General features: G+C 41.6%; 1 pseudogene across 1 annotated transcript; it reads left to right on the top strand.

Annotated features, from left to right (window-relative positions):
- Window positions 1-734: 734 nt before the first annotated feature.
- LOC311085550 (tripartite motif-containing protein 16-like) lies at window positions 735-20,727 on the top strand (annotated as a pseudogene). The gene is made up of 6 exons: window positions 735-1,363; window positions 1,797-1,892; window positions 1,994-2,227; window positions 17,687-17,846; window positions 18,822-18,869; window positions 19,099-20,727. The product of its transcript is annotated as a tripartite motif-containing protein 16-like (transcript).
- Window positions 20,728-21,307: the final 580 nt, after the last annotated feature.

The following is a 21,307-nucleotide window of genomic DNA, read 5'->3' on the forward strand; positions in this document are numbered from 1 at the left end:
GGATTCCTGAATATACTTGTTCATGGCCTCTCTCTCAGGACCAGATAAGGAATACAGACGACCCTTGGGCGAAGAAATTCCTGGGAGGAGATTGATGGATAATTAAGGATAACGAGTGGGAGGGGAAACACCACAATGATAGCAGAGCACATGGTGAGCTGTTAAAACAAAACCCATGTGTCCAAAAGACAACAAGGCACGCAGACATGGAGACAAAAGACCAAAAAAATAAAAAATAAAAATAAACACAGCAGATCAGACCGAAGTAATAGCATAGGCCTATTTATAAAGCAATGTTAATCGACAGCCTTTGTCACTGTTTAGAATACTATAAAATAATATACTGTCTGTCTCATTCTATCATATCTATCTATAATACATCAGCTCACAAAAGGATGTTATTTCAAACACTCGACTGATGTTATGAAGTAAGTTGTTATTACATGTCGTTTGTTAGACAACAGGTTTATGAACGCTTCACATTACAAGTTTGGACAGATGTTTGACGCATGTTGCTTTTTCAAATTAACGCTATAAGTGACTGAAACTTGCAGTGCTTTCAGAGATGAGCAGCATTTACTACTGATCACAGAGCTGCTCTTCACTAACATACTTTGCATACGTTTATTTGAGCAGGAATGAGGATGAGCTGCTTAACAGACACACCTGTTTTACACACGTCACTCAAACACAGAAGCAGTAAACTATTTCAACCCAGTTCAGGGAAACAGAAACTAAAGTATTGTTGAGCTGTTGTGTGTTTGTGTCTCTCTGTATTCATGCAGTAAAATGGCAGAGGCCAGATTTTCTCAGGATGAGTTCATGTGTCCAGTGTGTCTGGATCTCCTGAAGGATCCAGTGACCATCCACTGTGGACACAGTTACTGTAAGATCTGTATTACAGGCCACTGGGATCAGGAGGATGAGAAGAGAGTCTACAGCTGCCCTCAGTGCAGACAGACCTTCAGTCCAAGACCTACTTTGGGCAAAAACACCATTCTGGCTGAACTGGTGGAGAAACTGAAGAAGACTAAACTTCCTGCTGACTGTTACGCTGGAGCCGGAGACGTGGAGTGTGACGTCTGTACTGGAAGAAAATACAAAGCCGTCAAGTCCTGTCTGGTGTGTCAGGAATCTTACTGTCAAACTCATTTTGACCGTCATGAGGAATATCACTCACGTAAGCCACACAAAGTGATTGATGCCACTGGACGATTGCAGGACATGATCTGCCGTAAACATGATAAAGAGCTAGAAATGTTCTGTATTACTGATCAACAATACATTTGTGTACGATGCAAGGAGAATGAACATAAAAAAACACAAAACTGTATCAGCTGCAGCACAGAGGACTGAGAAACAGGTATGAACTAAAAGTGATTGTTCGAGCAAAAATGAAAATTCTGTCTTCATTTACTCACCGTCTTACCGATCTAAAACGGTTTGATTTACTTTCTTCTGTGGAGTGTAAAATATGACATTTTGAAGAACGTCTCATCTATTTTAGTCTAAACATTGAAAGTTTTAACCTCAAAAGGAGACAAAAAGTAATCTAACTTCACAACTTCAACGATTTTAAAAAATAAGTCTGCTTAATTGTACTGAATGTGCACTTGTAGTGTTCTTCAAATCTCAAATCTTAAAAAAAAAATGAGACTTGCAGATAATATATTTTTAATTACAATAAAGGCCACTTGCAAATGAAAGTAAATGAAATAATGCTGACACTTTGACTTCATATTTGTTCATAATCTCTCGTTTTATGTGACATTTCCTGTTATTGTTTTGACCTTTAGACTCAGCTGAAGGAGACTCAGATAAAGCTCCGTCAGAGAATCCAGCAGAGAGAGAAAGATCTTCAGCAACTGAGAGAGGCTGTGGCGTCTCATAAGGTGAGTCTGGAGGAGAAGAGAAATTTGTGAAGCCTCAGTTAGGACTCTCCTCCTTCAGTCCTGCTGAACTCACTGTGTGATTGTGATGTGTGTCCTATCAGCGCTCTGCACAGACAGCAGTGAAGGACAGTGAGAGGATCTATACTGAGCTCATCCGCTCCATTGAGAGAAGCCGCTCTGAGGCGACACAGCGGATCAGAGATCAGGAAAAGTCTGCAGTGAGTCGAGCTGAAGAACGACTAAAGCGACTGGAGCAGGAGATCAATGATCTGAGGAGGAGAGACGCTGAGCTGGAGCAGCTTTCATACACACAGCATCACATCCGTTTCCTCCAGGTAACAGAGATCTAGAATAACAGGTTAATAGTGGACTTGAGCAAGATCCTGCTATGACAGGGAAACATTTCATGAGAGCTGAATGACCTGTTGACTGAGATGTTGAAAGGGATTCAGTCAAGGGGGTTGTGGTATCATATAATCATCAGTCAGATTCTCATCTGATCATCTTCTTTTTAAAGAGACGACACATACAAAGCCCAGCAAAATCTCATAAGAAAATGTTTTCTGACCTTTTTCACTTCTGACTTCTTTCACATTGAAACATTTGCTAACAATTTGCATTCAGAGTTTACACCTTTTGAGAGCAGGATGCCATTTGCCTGGAAGACACACCCTCCTCTGTAAGCAAGTTATCTCTAAACTCTTAAACACTTTATTACCTTTTGGTTTACTTCAGTGGAGAATGAGACCTTTGTAACATTCGCACTGAGACATTTCAAATGATACCAAACATGTATAATACTGTATGATAATTATTCGCATTGAACCATATAGATTTTTGGGTGAATTTCAGGTGATCTCAGCATGAATGTGAGACGAGATGGAGAGGTGATTGACTCGGGGATGCTAGTTTCTCAAGAGAAAGTTCAAATGTTAATTTCCAGAAAGGTACTTTGGCTTCTCTGGGAGTGGTCGTTCCTCAACCAGACTGCCCGGCATTTTCTAATTTCTCAAGTCTTACACATGCCACTCTCCATCACCCGTGACGTCACAAACATTCTCCTCCACAACAGCCTCAGACTGCAGCTCTAGCTCCCCCTAGCGGCATCCAAGCTGTATTTCCACCGGCATTCACTCCATCTCGTCTTTCTCTAAGAATTCATCATTCTTTTCTTCTCTGTGCTCACAATTTGCTCAGAAACGCCAACCACATACATACTTTCATCCCAACATCCATTCCTCTACATCTCCTTCAATTCACAGCAATACATTTTTACGTTTACTCTGGTATTTCTCAATCTATTTATTTATCCACCCCTCCCTCATCCCTCCATCCATCCATTCATCCACCCATTCATCCATACATTCTTCCATCCATCCGTCCGTTCATCCCTCTCTCCTAGAGCCCTGCATTTCAGCCCGAGCCCGACGGGCCCCGACTTTTTTACGCCCCTAGGGCCGGGCTTCGGGCCAATTTTCACGTCATAGTTCACATGCGGGCCGGGCCTCGGGCCTCTTTTGAGTTATCCTTCTTTTTATATTTTTAGACATTAATAAAAAAAATGAGAAGTTGACGTCGACGATAGAAAAACAAACATAGAAAGACATTTAATAACCTCATAACTTTCATAATCTTATAATTACACACACTGACATATGATTGACATGACAGTCGCACGCACGCACGCACACACACACACACAGAAGGTTTCCCGTCAGCGGAACCAACGATTCACCTCATGTGCAAATAATGGAGAATATTAAGAGAAAAATCGCAAGTGATAGAAGAGAGGACTGGGTTAAACTCTTCCACTGTGGATGCTATTCTTTTTCTCCACGATGCTCTGTAAGAGACTGTTCTAACTTTTCGTTTGATTGGACTTTATTTTCGTTTAACTGTTGGAAACTACTGATGTTTTTCGTTTTTCGTTCGATTGGACTTTATTTTCGTTTAACTGTTGGAAACTACTGGAAAAAAGAATGGCCATGTTCTGTGGTGCATTTTTGAGGTAAGATAACCTGCAAGTTTGTTTTTGATTTATTTAATTTAATTTGTTTAGATTGACTATTGCTCATTTCGTTTGCGAGCGCTGTTGCGAGCAGCCTGAGCCTGCCTCAGTAGGCTATTTCAAAAAAAATTACTCACTGTGGTTTAATAAATAAACATTAAACTAACTGTCTGTGTGATATGCTTGTAGTGTTTTATATCTATGGATTTTATTGTAGCTAAGTAAAGTATTAGCGTTGATTTGAGAGGCTAAATTGATCAAACATGTTTTACTCGCTGTTGGCTCGGCTTGCTTGGCCGTCATTTTTTTTTTTTAAATGCTTCAAACATTTGTCTAAATTAGCTTAATAAAGAAATGAAATGAAAAGAAAAGAAACATAACTAACAAAACAGACATATTTTAATGGCAGTCTGCCGCTGTAAAAACAAAACAAAAAAAAAACGGGCTCGGGTCGGACTCGGGCTGATAATTCTGATGAGCTGTCGGACACGGGTCGGGCTAGGGCCTGAGCGTCTCGGGCCAGGGCCGGGCTCGGGCCTAGATTTGAGGCCCGTGCAGGGCTCTACTCTCTCCATCCGTCCCTCCATCCATTCCTCTATCCATACCTCCATTAATCCATCCCTTCACCCTTTATTTGTATAAAGCTTTTCACAATACATATTGTTTCAAAGCAGCTTTACAGAAAAATGTATGCGTCTACATTTACAATTTAGAGTGATCCATTATCAGAGGTAAATGTACTGTATAAGTTATGTTTTATGAGATGTACATATACAAATCACACAAGTTAGCTAAAAATGTATTATTTTAAACACTGTAATAATTTAAGGCAGAAACAATGAGCTTCTTGAAGTAATGAATACATGTTTGTTAACAAACAATTATGACATATAGAAATCGTACCATTGGTTCCATCCACCCAGGAAATCATTGGAAAGAGAAGTGTAGTGTGACCGCGCTTATCTCTTCAGTCCAGATACATCATCCAGCGCTCCAAGGAATTCTACTTCACATGGGGCAATCTGGACTCCTTCATCCTCCATTTCTATTTAACTGGTCTATCCTTTCCCCCCTTACTCCCTTCTACACCCCTCCCCCTCCCCTCCCCCTCCCCCTCCCCCTCCCCCTCCCCTCTCCCCTCTCCCTCTCCCTCTCCCTCTCCCTCTCCCTCTCCCTCTCCCTCTCCCTTCCCCCTCCTCGCTCTCCTTCCTTTTCAGCAGCTATGCTCACAAATTTAGCTGCCATTTACAGCAATACAGCTCCTGGTTATTCTGATATCTTAAACGTGCCTATCCACCCAGATTTCTGGTGCTTCATTGAAGTCCTCCGGAAGAGCGGACTCACCTCACCTTCAGTTGCAGAAGCAGATCTCTGCAGAAGCAGATCTCCGACTCCCTTTCAGAAGCACTATACTGGATGCTCTTCAACAGTCACAGACTCCCTTCACTTCATCGTCACACCTCTCCATCCATTATCAGAGAAGGAAACCTCTGCATCACTCTGCTTTTCTCTAATTTCCTATAGATAAACGCACAAGCGATACAGTTGTAATCTAAATTATTCAACCCCTATTGCAAATCAGGTTTATTGGCAAAATTTAGACTTTGACTTTCAGCTGTTTGCAATAAACAAACCAAACAAAAATTATTGAAATAGCTCAACACAACCAATGTCTCAAGTGGTTTCCCCAAATTTAACTGAAAATGCAACTTTTAATGACTTCTGAAGTTCCAAAATTATTCAACTTAATAGAATCCCTCACAACAGCACAAAAAGGTGTTGTCTCAAGCACACTTGATGCAACTAATCAAGGGCTTCATTAGTTGCACCAGGTGTGCTTAAGCTAGAACACACAAAATATCTGAACTGACTAGGTTTGTTGAGTGTCACGTTTGACTGCAAGTTAGAAATATGGCAAATAATTCCAAAGATTTGTCCAAAAAGTTCAGAGAAGGTATCATCGCCCTTCACAAACAAGGAAAAGGATACAAAAAGATAGTGAAAGCACTAAATGTTCTTAGAGACACAGTTGAAAGGATAGTTTACAAGTTCAAAGTTAAAGGAACAGTTGTTACACTTCCTCTATGGGGCAGAAAAAGGAAGCTATCAAACGGCTGCAACCAGATTTCTGAGAAGACAGGTTCAGAAAAACCCTTGAGTGACTGCAAAAGACCTGCAGCAAGACTTGGTGGCAACAGGTACTAGGAAGTATAGGAAGTATATCAGGAAATCCAAGGAGAAAATGTCATGCCGTCAGTGAGGAAGCTGAAGCTTGGGCGTCATTGGACCTAACAAAAGAACATTGATCCCAAGCATATCTCAAATTCCATGAAGTCAAGTCAAGTCAAGTCAAGTCATCTTCATTTATATAGCGCTTTTAACAATGTAGATTTTTCCAAAGCAGCTTTACATTGATAATAGGAAATTAAAGTAAAGTGTTTTGGCTTTATAGCAGCTCTAGAATAAAGTTATTTTCCAGCTAAAGGTAGTTTGATTGATTAATTTCCGTTGCAACAATCCTTAGTTATTAACTTTGGGGCCGCTAACACGACACTGTTTTAACAGAAAACTCTTAAGTTCTTTCTGCGCAAACTTCAAAAACGTGAACCAGTGAGAACAGCAATGGCGTGTTGCGAGTTCAGTCTATAGGTATGTGCGTTTGAATATATGTGCACAGACGTGTAGTCCTTACCTACAAATCAACCCTCAACTGTCATGATTCTGCCATCTAGTCCTTGTTGTTCTTTAATTCTTGAGGCAGGATCATGACAAACCCATGTTTTGTGTGCAAGCACATGGCCTTTTGTTTGTGCCATGTGCTTGTGTTGTCTTCGTTCTCTTGCTCCGCCCCCTTGTTATCCTCGTTTTGTCATTATTGCTTTACCTGTCACCTCATTAGTATCTCTATTTAATCCCCTTGTGTTTGCTGTCTTGTGCCGGTTCATTGTGATTCTCAGTGTGTGTATCCTGTGATACATTACCTGTGTGTAAACCTTCCCGTGAGTACCTTGTGAAGAACTCTGTCTTGTAAAGTCCTGATCTTGTTGCTGTTGTTAGTTATTTGTCTAGTTATCTGTCAAGTCTTAGTCTAGTGTAGTTAGTCTTTGTTTTTGCCCACCAGCCTTGTTTTGCCCCGTCGTGGGTTTTGTTTTCCCTGTTTTGTCTGAATAAATCTGTGTTTATTGCATACTGTCTACGATTGGGTTCATCTCTCCACAAACCGTAACAGAATGAACCGGCCAAAACAGAACCCAGCAGACAGTATGTCTTATTCCGTCAAGCAACATTCGGACGACCAGGAACTATGGTGGCAGTCAGCTATTGCCGACAGTAAGAGTGGAAAACTTCCGTTTCCTCCCCAGGGTGAGTCGACCTTGAGACGGTACGCCCAGGTCGTGGAAGGGAAGAGATTTTTCTTGCCGGAGATCCTGGTCAACCGTTACTTTGTTGCGGGTCTCAATACTCCTCCTTCTCTGGCTGAACGGGAGAGACTGGTCCACCGTCCTTTCCGAGAATTGGTGGATCGTTTGTGTCGAAAGGAGCCGCAGACTCCCACCAAGTCGTCATCGCCGGCCATGCTGCCCGTGATCCCGGAGGGTCGCGTCCTCGCCGTGGCTACGCTGGGGGACCAGACTCATTCCACCTTGACTCCCGAGGCACCATCCGCAGCTACAAGTCTTTGCGGAAAACGAGAAAGACGGCTGTCGTGGGAGTCGGCATCAAAGTCCACCTCCACAGGATCTGCTGTGCCTGCGGTGGTTCCCGCTGATCTTTCCCAACCGGTCACAAGTCCGGCTATGGCCTCTACCCCGCGGCCAAGGAGAAAGAGGAGGAGGAAGGGAGCTTTCAGTCCTCCATCTCAGACCCCTTCTGAGTCCGCGATGGATTCTCTAACTGCTGTTGCAACTGAGAGCACTATTCCTGAGCCTGCCGTTGTAAGCGCGGTTCCAGAATCTGCTGCAGTGAGAGCAGATTCGGAGTCTGCTACAGAGAGAGCAGTACCAGAGTCTGCAGTCATGGGCGCTGCAGAGAAAGCTGAGGCTGATTTTGCTGCAGAAGCAACACTACGTCCTGTTCCCACTGCGTCAGAGAGCGCTGATTCCAAGTCTGCTGCAGAAAGCACTGTACCTGAGTCTGCAGTCGTGAGCACTGTTCCTGAGTTAGCTGCAGAGAAAGCTGCGGCCGATTTAGCTGCGGAAGCAGTTCTGCAGTCAGTGCCAGCTCATCAAGAGATGCCAGTCGTCGTTGCTGCCAAGACCTTATCTGATTACCTATCGAGTCTTGTCAAGATCCTTGAAATTCCTGTCACGTCTTCTAGTCCTGTACCCACTGCATCAGAGAGCATTGTTCCGAAGTCAGCTACAGAGAGCGCAGTTTCGAAATCAGTTGCTGAGAGCACCATACCTGAATCTGCCACAGAAGGCGCCGTTCCTGAGTCAGCTACAGAAAGCGACGTTCCTGAGACGGCTACAGATGACGCTGTTTCCGAGGCGGAGATGTGGAGCGTTGGTTCCGAGCCGTCATCGGGGAACCCAGTTCCTGTTTCAGCTCCACAGCTGCCTATTACCCCTCCTGTCATGTGTCCTGTTTTGTTGCCTGTTGTTCCCCCCGTCAAGAGTCATGTTCAGTCATCCACTGTACCCCCTGTCTCTGTCCAACCCCGGACCGTTTCGCCCAATTTTCACACTACTCCACCCAAACCTGCCCGGACCCGTCGCCCGCAGCCCACACCCTCATCCCGAAGACACAAGACCCCTGACCCACCGGCTCACCATGGACTTCCTCCTAAGAAGTTTGTGCCTCCGCCTCCCCTTCCTTGTTTTTTGTTTCTAATGTGTCACCCCAACCCTGTTATTGTTTATTCATGTTTGCCGTTGCTGGTTTGTTGGTTTGTGTCTGTGTTACAGTCTGTCATGTCCTGTGTTTGTTTTTTTTTTCTTTGTTTTTTTTTCCTTGGAGCATCTGGAAGCCGCTCCTTAAGGGAGGGTTTCTGTCATGATTCTGCCATCTAGTCCTTGTCGTTCTTTAATTCTTGAGGCAGGATCATGACAGACCCATGTTTTGTGTGCAAGCACATGGCCTTTTGTTTGTGCCATGTGCTTGTGTTGTCTTCGTTCTCTTGCCCCGCCCCCTTGTTATCCTCGTTTTGTCATTATTGCTTTACCTGTGTCACCTTATTAGTATCTCTATTTAATCCCCTTGTGTTTGCTGTCTTGTGCTGGTTCATTGTGATTCTCAGTGTGTGTATCCTGTGATACATTACCTGTGTGTAAACCTTCCCGTGAGTACCTTGTGAAGAAACCTGTCTTGTAAAGTCCTACGTCATAAGTCGTAACATCAACATATTTGTCTGGCCTTAAAATGAATAATACAGAATTTTTATTGCTTCCATGTAGCCACTCAAACCGGAATTATCCCGACAACGCTTTATCTGTAGAGAGGTAAAGGGAAGGGAGGGAGGCCAACACAGGGAAGAGCTTAGTTGACATTTCAGGACTGCGCTGTCGTCGCGTCCAGGCGCAGGTCCTTCATCAGATCTGGATACGGACTGGATCCGGCGGACTGCGGTAAACCTCGGGATAAACAGAGAGACTAATATTAGTGTAGATGCCATTCTTCTTATGATGTAACAAGTACATCAGGATTTATGGGAAGTGTTCCCGGTTCCGGCTGACCTAATCTATGCAGCCTAACATTGAATTATAGAAGTCTATAATGTGTTATGTGTATGCTAGGTCAAAGAGATGTGTTTTTAGTCTAGCTTTGAACTGACAGAGTGTGTCTGCTTCCCGGACAATGTTAGGAAGACTGTTCCAAACTTTTGGTGCTAAATAGGAAAAGGATCTACCGCCAGCAGTCGATTTTGATATTCTAGGTATTATCAACTGGTCGGAATTTTGAGATCGCAATAGATGTGAAGGACTATAATGCGTTAAGAGCTCGCTCAAGTACTGCGGAGCTAAACCATTTAGTGCTTTGTAAGTAATCAGCAATATTTTTAAATTTATACGATGTTTAATAGGGAGCCAGTGCAGTGTTGACAGAACTGGGCTAATATGGTCATACTTCCTGGTTCTGGTAAGAACTTGAGCTGCTGCATTTTGGACCAGCTGTAATTTGTTTATTAAGCGTGCAGGGCAACCACCCATAATAGCATTACAATAACATACAATAATCAAGACATGGTTGCAGAAGAAGTCCTGGAAGATTCTACAGTGGCCATCACAGTCACCTGACTTGAACCCCATAGAAAATCTCTGGTGGAATTTGAAAAAGGCGGTTGAAGCACACAAACTCAAGAATATTACTGAACTGGAGGCCATTGCTTATAAGGAATGGGCTAAGATTCCTCAGAAAAGCTGTCAGAAGCTGGTGTCTGGTTATACATCTTGATTGCAACTATAGTTACTAGCACTTCCAGGCCACCTCAATTAAGGCATTTGGATAATCCCTCAAGGGAAATCCTTCGTGTCCAACCTTCTGTCGAATGCAGAAGCCATCCCCTATCTCCATGACAGTCACATTAAATGACACATGCAAATTGAAACACACCTCTGGCAACAATTTTCATCTTGAAATGGCATTCATTATTTTCTAAATTGACTACATCACTCATCCCGTTGACTCTAAATCATACATGGACGCAGCGCCCTCTAGAGGTTTCAGCAGTTATTATGGTGGGTGCCAATTTACATCCGAATGGCCCCAAAGTTCAGTTCTCTCAACTCGCAGTAATGCATGTTCTCCTCAGCACCTTACGACATATACTCAATAATCATAGCCACCATCCTTTTTGGGGCCATGTATGGTCTAGAAATTCAGACTTATGGCTCCAGAATCGGACATTCATCCAAAACCGGTCCCGCCGTTTTCGTTTCCGTCCTACTTAGCCTCTGCATCCTCTTGCTACGCTCAGGCTATTTACACCCCGCCATCGCCTGAACCTAGAGTCCATGTTCCTGGTTGCCTTTTTGGCTTCCTATGGCATTCAAAAATGTACCCCTGTTTTCATCCACCTTTAATCTCTACATCCATCCCTGCGTCTCTGTAATTTCTCTTTCTTCCAGACAGTCATATTCACTCTTCGGAGAAGCAAAACAGACCAATTCGGAGCTTCTTACCCCATTTACATCTTCCGTTTAAACTCCTTCCTCAGCCCATTCGAACCTAATTCTAAATATGTTCACTCCAGGCTTATTGCCAGAGGAACTCTCAGAGCATCTCCCTTTCTCACCGAAACCAAAAACTGGCCACAAGACCCACAAGGTTCAGCAAGCACTTCTATCAATCCTCTGTATCACTGGCATATCTCCAGAACACTACTCAATACATTCCTTCCGCATAGGAGCAGCGACCTCAGTGGCCAGACGAGATATCTCAGACAAGACGATCCGATTCCTTGGCTGTTGATCTTCAGAAGCTCTTACATTCGTAACATTCTCAACGACCTCCGTCAAGCCAAGCTTACCTCAGCTCTTCCCACTCTTTGGGGGTCCTAATCACTCGGCTTACATTTAACTGAGATGATGCCTCCACACTGAGTCTCCAGGCCTGAGATGAGTTGACTAGTTAACTGAGGTTCGGGAGTGTTGCCATGCCTTAACCCAGTCACCTGACTTCTCAAAATGGTCCACTGCCTACAGTGCCGTTTGTCTCGTTCTCTCGAAGCCTCCCTTCCCAACCCTTTCTCATCCATTCAACCATCCATATCATCCCCTGTTCTCTTCCCTTCCAGGTTGTATCGGGGGTCCAAATCATTCGGTCCACATTTAACTGAAATGATGTTAATGTAATGTTTTCCCTTCCACTTAATCATTTCCTTATTTATCCCCAACTCTATTCAATAATGGCGCTTTTCCATTACCAGTACCAGCTCAACTCGACTCGGCTCGGCTCGGCTCGGCTCGCTTTTCGCTCCGTTTTCCATTGCAGATAGTACCTCCACAATAGTACCTGGTCATCATAGCGACGACGCAGGAAACTGCCATGACTTAATCTTCTACGCGACACACACCCGCTACCCACACACACAGGACAATGGAGGAAATCAAGTGTATGCTGTTTTTGGATGTTTTTGTATTTGTTTTTGCTGGGGGTTTTTTTCTGCTCGCTCAGAACCTCGCCGGAGTTGGTACCAAAAATAGTACCTGGAAGCAGGTACAGGTGCAACTTTTACACAGTGGAAAACCAAACAAAGGCGAGTCGAGTCGAGTCGAGACGAGCCGAGGCAAGCTGGTACTGTGTAGTGGAAAAGCGCCATAACAGATCAACCTGACTACCACCCCGTTTCCCCTTCCAATTCATCCTTCCCCTATTTCATCCCCAACTCTCTTTAATAAATTATTTCCAACATTCATGGTTGTGGCATGGTCCTTGCTCATGAATGTCAAATTACTGGATTAACATCCTTAGAATGACTGCATTGTAGTAAAATAATCCGTATTTGCGTGAAGACGATGAAAATTTCATAATTTAATATTGTTTTCATTATTATTATTATTGTTACCTTTTATTAATATTCATACTCAGTAGTATTATGTATCGTTACGTTTTTAGTTGAAAACAGTGTCGTGTAAATAGCCCCTTAGTGTTTGTCGGTTCTCGTTAACGTTAACGTGTTTAACGTTTATACCTGTTTCCAGAATATTGTTATAAAAGTCTATCTCCTAGTATTATTCCTCATCTTCGTGTGCCTCAATACCACGTGCAGAGACAATAGTAAAGTAATTATTAAATTACATATAAATATGTAAATAAATCCTTCTTAATTGGCTAAAAAACACTATAAAGTTCAGCTAATTGCATTTAATATAAATTTTAACTACAATACGGAATTGCAAATAAAATGCCATAACAAGTGTCCGAAAACATTACATTCCATCTGCACTTGAGTATAGCTTTTAAAGAACTCTTCTTTCTGATGAAATCTTAGAGCTTTCTGTCCCTCTATTGACAACCTATAGACTCCCTTTCTAGACTCCCTTTCTCCCTTACCCTGTCAACGTAGGAACAGAAAGCTCTCAGATTTCATAAAAAAGAATTTAATTTGTGTTCTGAAGATAAACAAAAGACTTACGGGTTTGGAACACCATGAGGGTGAGTAATTAATTAAAGAATTTTAATTTTTGGGTGAATAAGCCTTTAATGCCACTTAATGAATATAAGAAAGTATCTGATTGTGTGAAAGTGCTGTATTGATGCGAGTAACTGTTGACTCAAGTCAACAAGAGCTGCACAGATCTGATAGTAGTGCAGGTTATTGAGTGAAGTGTGGAGCTGATGAGTTTTGATTTCTGTTTTCTGTAGAGTTTCCAGTCTCTCTCAGCACCTCCTGAATCTACAGATGTGAATGACATTCCCTTCAGTTCTCTCTCTTCTTTTGATGGCGTGAGAGAATCTGTCCGTCAGCTGAAAGTCAAACTGGAGGATTTCTGCAAAGAGGAGCTCAAGAAGATCTCTGACAGAGGTAAAGTCCTGGGCCTCCATGGAATTTAGGATTAAATCCAATTTATGTGTCAAGTCACTTTTATTTATATATCGCTTTTTACAGTACAGATTGTTTCAATTAGCTTTCATTAGCTTTACCGAGATAACAGGACAATAATGCAACAAAGTTTGTTTATAAAAATAAAATAGAGCCACAGTCCAGCTTAAGTAGGTTCAGTGATAGTTCATTTTTGTTGTAAAAAAAAGTTATTAATTTAGTTCATTTATCTATACAGCCGCTCTGGAGAAAACAGAGATGTCATCGTCCAACTCAGGTGAGTTCTCATATAATGGTGTCAATGCAGGGAGATCAATAATATTGTTTAATATTAAATTAAATGTCCCCAACTAAGCAAGCCAAAAGCCAAAGTTGACAAATGCGACAGTGGCAAGGAACCAAAATTCCATCAGGTGACAGAATGGAGAAAAAAACCTTGGGAGAAACCAGGCTCAGTCGCGGACCAGTTCTCCTCTGGCCAATGAACGAACAATGTATAATTATAATTCAGGCAGCATTATAGGTCAGAAGTAAGATTGAATCCGAAAATTCTGAATATTATCCAGTTCTGTCAGAGTCACGCCGGTATGTTGAGGATACGGGTGTGTTGAGGATCAGTGCCGATGGCTGTCGTGTCGATGAGGCCTTCACAGGGGAGAGTCTAGTTGACAAAATCTCTGCTGACACTTCAGGGATGCGTTGTGGTCGTGTCTAGGCACAGCACCACCACCTGATCTGGATATGGCCCGGATCCGGCTGACTTCAGTAAACCCCGTAATAAACAGAAAGACTAACATTAGCGTAGATGCCATTGAAGCCCCTGGAGATTCATTTGCTCTCAGAAATGAGTCCAACATCATCTAATGTCATGTAGAACATCATATTAGAAATGTGTGGAAATGGATGAATTTTATCGTATCATTTCTCTTCACACTGTTCTTGTCTGTTTATTTCCAGTCACATTCACCAACATGAATCCCAAAACCAGGAACGACTTCCTACAATGTAAGTCACTAAGAAAACAAGCAGACAAACTCACTGAGTGTGTTCATGTCCTTCCTGTAGAAGCTGAAAAAATCATGATTTATGAGTTTAATAATTGATCATTTAAAAGATTATCAGTTGTACTGAGACACTGCTGATACACTGAATATTAAGTTATGAAGAGTTCAGATACATTAAAAGATCAGACAGATTCATAATTCCTGATTCTGATGTGTTTTCTCTTCATCAGATTCTCGTCGGCTCACTCTGGATCTGAACACAGTGAATAAACGCCTCAGTCTGTCTGAGAGGAACAGAGTGATTACTAACACTGACACAGAGCAGCCGTATCCTGATCATCCAGACAGATTTGATTATTGGCCTCAGGTGTTGTGTAGAGAGAGTGTGAGTGGACGCTGTTACTGGGAGATTGAGTGGAGTGGGAATAATGGTGTGTGTATATCGGTGTCATATAAGAGCATCAGCAGGAAGGGAGAGGGTTATGAGTGTGTGTTTGGATGTAATGTTCAGTCCTGGAGTTTGTACTGTTCTCCCTCCAGTTACTCATTCAGACACAAAAAGAAAGCGACTGATCTTCCTGCAGTGTCGCTCAGCCGTAGAATAGGAGTGTATGAGGATCAGAGAAGAATAGGAGTGTATGTGGATCACAGTGCAGGAACTCTGTCCTTCTACGGTCACTGTGATTTTGCCAAGTAAGACATGTTCCTGGATCAACATATTTTGTTGATCCTGGAATAACATTCCTGTCCCAAAATTTAGTCCTTACCCTATCCCTATCCCTACCCCTAAACCTAACCCCACCCATAACTTTTCCCTAAAATCAGAAGGAAATGGTAGGCGAATAACACTAATTTTGAACCATCTCACCCTAGTTCTAAGCCTAAACTTGACATAAACTGTAAACTTGTCCCTCAAATCTGACTGGTTGATCAGAAAGTTGTTCCAGGATCAACAAAGATGTTGATCCAGGAACATGTGGTACTTGGTGAAATCACGCTCACCGTCCTTCTACAGCGTCTCTGACACAATGAGCCTCATCCACACAGTCCAGACCACATTCACTCAGCCACTCTATCCTGGGTTTTATGTTTGTTCTGGATCATCAGTGAAACTGTGTTGATGCATCAGAATAGACTGTAGAGAGATTTTACCCATAATACTTTGAGCTGCTTGATAAATCAGCAACAGTGAGATGTTGTAGAGTTTCTTCTTTTCTCTTCATCACATTATTATTACGGCTGAACCTCTGACACTGAAATATTGTCAGAATAAATGTGTGTAATAAATCCTCATAGATACAGTAAAATCAGTGTGTGTGTGTTTGTCAATCTAATTTCACAGCTGTCAATTGTTTATAGGTGTTTTTAACAGTCAGGTGAATGTTCTGAGTAAATGTTATATATCAAATTAAACAAGACAATCTGCTGATTCAGATGATTTCAGTTCAGCCATTAAATATTCATTCACCTGATCAATTAAGCGAAATGTTGAATTTTCTACTTCAAAATAATTTTTTTGTCCAAAGACTTTACTCGTTTAGTGTCACCTTTCAGATGCACATGAGGATGAGAACAGAAAAATGCAAATAATGCTTTCAGTTTACAAACTACAAACACAGACTGGCAAGTGTCACAGTTGTGTTGTTTGTTTTCATTGGACTTGTCTGCCTGTCATCACGTCATCTTCACTGTCATCATCAGCTCATCTGTATCACCTGTGTTCAGTTAATCATCGTCATCTGTGTTTGCATTTTAGTTCCATCTGTTCAGTCAGTCTATGTCCGATCTACGTTGTGTATAGTGTGTGTTGCTGCATGTTCTGCTATCATTTATCATTTATCATTAAACCTTTGTGTTGGAAATATATCCTCGTCTCCGTCTGCCTTCCTGCAACCTCACGTGACAACAACATCCCAGAACCAGATTTAAAACCATTTAAACCAGTTTGTGAAATATGTGCTGAACATATGAGACACCATATCTGTTTTTTCAGGTTGACCATTTACTTTAGTCAAAAACAGCTTTTGATTTGAGGATTTGTGCTCCATTCTTTTCTGTGATCACAATGGGAGGAAAAAGTCACACATAAAAAAACACTTTTCACAGATGCAGAGATTGCAAAAGTTCTTGACGAAGTCCTTGCTGCTGTAAACAAGTGCACGAAAGTCTTGGAACGATGTGGACTGAATCAGGCTGACATAATCCATCAAATATCATGCATGCAATCAAACATATCCCCTTGTGCTTTGACCCAAAGGATCACAAGGAGGGTAGAAGTAAGATGTCCTGAGGTTAAATAGCTTTTTTGGTGAACTATCCTCCTTGATATTGTCAGGGACTAAAGAGTCCTTCAACAAACAAGCAAACTGGATCCTCCTCCAAGGCGCAATGGGTTGTGGACAATATTAGCTGTTATAGTAAACACGGACCCACACTTCAAAAATCCAACGTAAATAGTAGACCATCCGGGGACTTACTCTTTAAACATACTATGCTTTGGGACACACATATTTTAATCTCACATACTATTTAGGATGGATAGTATGGACATTGAGACCCAGGGCCACCTTTTCTTCTTCTTCTTCTTGCCTTTTTTTGGCGGTTCGCACCAATCTCACGCATTACTGCCACCTAATGTGAACTCGATCCAGAGACTCGAACCACTACCCACCCCCCATCCTCCCTCGCTCAATGAAAATCTATGCTACAGTCAACGCTGCATGTTCAGCTTCTCTGGCTTAAAAAAATTCTAATCCTATTAATTAAACCTGTGTTCTCCAAATATATGAATTATTACTTATCTGTTCTGGGTTTAATTGTAATCTCAAGTAATATCAATCTCCTCTTTCCTCTGAACCTCTTCTAGTAACTTTTCTCTATTATCTATATTTTTCACAATACATAATGACATGTTCAACTAGAGAGGAAAGTCTGCAGGAATTTCTATCACGCAGCAGTCCCTTTCTAGACTCCCTTTCTCCCTTACCCTGTCAACGTAGGAACAGAAAGCTCTCAGATTTCATAAAAAAGAATTTAATTTGTGTTCTGAAGATAAACAAAAGACTTACGGGTTTGGAACACCATGAGGGTGAGTAATTAATTAAAGAATTTTAATTTTTGGGTGAATAAGCCTTTAATGCCACTTAATGAATATAAGAAAGTATCTGATTGTGTGAAAGTGCTGTATTGATGCGAGTAACTGTTGACTCAAGTCAACAAGAGCTGCACAGATCTGATAGTAGTGCAGGTTATTGAGTGAAGTGTGGAGCTGATGAGTTTTGATTTCTGTTTTCTGTAGAGTTTCCAGTCTCTCTCAGCACCTCCTGAATCTACAGATGTGAATGACATTCCCTTCAGTTCTCTCTCTTCTTTTGATGGCGTGAGAGAATCTGTCCGTCAGCTGAAAGTCAAACTGGAGGATTTCTGCAAAGAGGAGCTCAAGAAGATCTCTGACAGAGGTAAAGTCCTGGGCCTCCATGGAATTTAGGATTAAATCCAATTTATGTGTCAAGTCACTTTTATTTATATATCGCTTTTTACAGTACAGATTGTTTCAATTAGCTTTCATTAGCTTTACCGAGATAACAGGACAATAATGCAACAAAGTTTGTTTATAAAAATAAAATAGAGCCACAGTCCAGCTTAAGTAGGTTCAGTGATAGTTCATTTTTGTTGTAAAAAAAAGTTATTAATTTAGTTCATTTATCTATACAGCCGCTCTGGAGAAAACAGAGATGTCATCGTCCAACTCAGGTGAGTTCTCATATAATGGTGTCAATGCAGGGAGATCAATAATATTGTTTAATATTAAATTAAATGTCCCCAACTAAGCAAGCCAAAAGCCAAAGTTGACAAATGCGACAGTGGCAAGGAACCAAAATTCCATCAGGTGACAGAATGGAGAAAAAAACCTTGGGAGAAACCAGGCTCAGTCGCGGACCAGTTCTCCTCTGGCCAATGAACGAACAATGTATAATTATAATTCAGGCAGCATTATAGGTCAGAAGTAAGATTGAATCCGAAAATTCTGAATATTATCCAGTTCTGTCAGAGTCACGCCGGTATGTTGAGGATACGGGTGTGTTGAGGATCAGTGCCGATGGCTGTCGTGTCGATGAGGCCTTCACAGGGGAGAGTCTAGTTGACAAAATCTCTGCTGACACTTCAGGGATGCGTTGTGGTCGTGTCTAGGCACAGCACCACCACCTGATCTGGATATGGCCCGGATCCGGCTGACTTCAGTAAACCCCGTAATAAACAGAAAGACTAACATTAGCGTAGATGCCATTGAAGCCCCTGGAGATTCATTTGCTCTCAGAAATGAGTCCAACATCATCTAATGTCATGTAGAACATCATATTAGAAATGTGTGGAAATGGATGAATTTTATCGTATCATTTCTCTTCACACTGTTCTTGTCTGTTTATTTCCAGTCACATTCACCAACATGAATCCCAAAACCAGGAACGACTTCCTACAATGTAAGTCACTAAGAAAACAAGCAGACAAACTCACTGAGTGTGTTCATGTCCTTCCTGTAGAAGCTGAAAAAATCATGATTTATGAGTTTAATAATTGATCATTTAAAAGATTATCAGTTGTACTGAGACACTGCTGATACACTGAATATTAAGTTATGAAGAGTTCAGATACATTAAAAGATCAGACAGATTCATAATTCCTGATTCTGATGTGTTTTCTCTTCATCAGATTCTCGTCGGCTCACTCTGGATCTGAACACAGTGAATAAACGCCTCAGTCTGTCTGAGAGGAACAGAGTGATTACTAACACTGACACAGAGCAGCCGTATCCTGATCATCCAGACAGATTTGATTATTGGCCTCAGGTGTTGTGTAGAGAGAGTGTGAGTGGACGCTGTTACTGGGAGATTGAGTGGAGTGGGAATAATGGTGTGTGTATATCGGTGTCATATAAGAGCATCAGCAGGAAGGGAGAGGGTTATGAGTGTGTGTTTGGATGTAATGTTCAGTCCTGGAGTTTGTACTGTTCTCCCTCCAGTTACTCATTCAGACACAAAAAGAAAGCGACTGATCTTCCTGCAGTGTCGCTCAGCCGTAGAATAGGAGTGTATGAGGATCAGAGAAGAATAGGAGTGTATGTGGATCACAGTGCAGGAACTCTGTCCTTCTACGGTCACTGTGATTTTGCCAAGTAAGACATGTTCCTGGATCAACATATTTTGTTGATCCTGGAATAACATTCCTGTCCCAAAATTTAGTCCTTACCCTATCCCTATCCCTACCCCTAAACCTAACCCCACCCATAACTTTTCCCTAAAATCAGAAGGAAATGGTAGGCGAATAACACTAATTTTGAACCATCTCACCCTAGTTCTAAGCCTAAACTTGACATAAACTGTAAACTTGTCCCTCAAATCTGACTGGTTGATCAGAAAGTTGTTCCAGGATCAACAAAGATGTTGATCCAGGAACATGTGGTACTTGGTGAAATCACGCTCACCGTCCTTCTACAGCGTCTCTGACACAATGAGCCTCATCCACACAGTCCAGACCACATTCACTCAGCCACTCTATCCTGGGTTTTATGTTTGTTCTGGATCATCAGTGAAACTGTGTTGATGCATCAGAATAGACTGTAGAGAGATTTTACCCATAATACTTTGAGCTGCTTGATAAATCAGCAACAGTGAGATGTTGTAGAGTTTCTTCTTTTCTCTTCATCACATTATTATTACGGCTGAACCTCTGACACTGAAATATTGTCAGAATAAATGTGTGTAATAAATCCTCATAGATACAGTAAAATCAGTGTGTGTGTGTTTGTCAATCTAATTTCACAGCTGTCAATTGTTTATAGGTGTTTTTAACAGTCAGGTGAATGTTCTGAGTAAATGTTATATATCAAATTAAACAAGACAATCTGCTGATTCAGATGATTTCAGTTCAGCCATTAAATATTCATTCACCTGATCAATTAAGCGAAATGTTGAATTTTCTACTTCAAAATAATTTTTTTGTCCAAAGACTTTACTCGTTTAGTGTCACCTTTCAGATGCACATGAGGATGAGAACAGAAAAATGCAAATAATGCTTTCAGTTTACAAACTACAAACACAGACTGGCAAGTGTCACAGTTGTGTTGTTTGTTTTCATTGGACTTGTCTGCCTGTCATCACGTCATCTTCACTGTCATCATCAGCTCATCTGTATCACCTGTGTTCAGTTAATCATCGTCATCTGTGTTTGCATTTTAGTTCCATCTGTTCAGTCAGTCTATGTCCGATCTACGTTGTGTATAGTGTGTGTTGCTGCATGTTCTGCTATCATTTATCATTTATCATTAAACCTTTGTGTTGGAAATATATCCTCGTCTCCGTCTGCCTTCCTGCAACCTCACGTGACAACAACATCCCAGAACCAGATTTAAAACCATTTAAACCAGTTTGTGAAATATGTGCTGAACATATGAGACACCATATCTGTTTTTTCAGGTTGACCATTTACTTTAGTCAAAAACAGCTTTTGATTTGAGGATTTGTGCTCCATTCTTTTCTGTGATCACAATGGGAGGAAAAAGTCACACATAAAAAAACACTTTTCACAGATGCAGAGATTGCAAAAGTTCTTGACGAAGTCCTTGCTGCTGTAAACAAGTGCACGAAAGTCTTGGAACGATGTGGACTGAATCAGGCTGACATAATCCATCAAATATCATGCATGCAATCAAACATATCCCCTTGTGCTTTGACCCAAAGGATCACAAGGAGGGTAGAAGTAAGATGTCCTGAGGTTAAATAGCTTTTTTGGTGAACTATCCTCCTTGATATTGTCAGGGACTAAAGAGTCCTTCAACAAACAAGCAAACTGGATCCTCCTCCAAGGCGCAATGGGTTGTGGACAATATTAGCTGTTATAGTAAACACGGACCCACACTTCA

The sequence above is a fragment of the Abramis brama genome, assembly GCF_963993115.1.
Source record: "Abramis brama genome assembly, chromosome: 6".
NCBI classification, from domain to species: Eukaryota; Metazoa; Chordata; class Actinopteri; order Cypriniformes; family Leuciscidae; genus Abramis; species Abramis brama.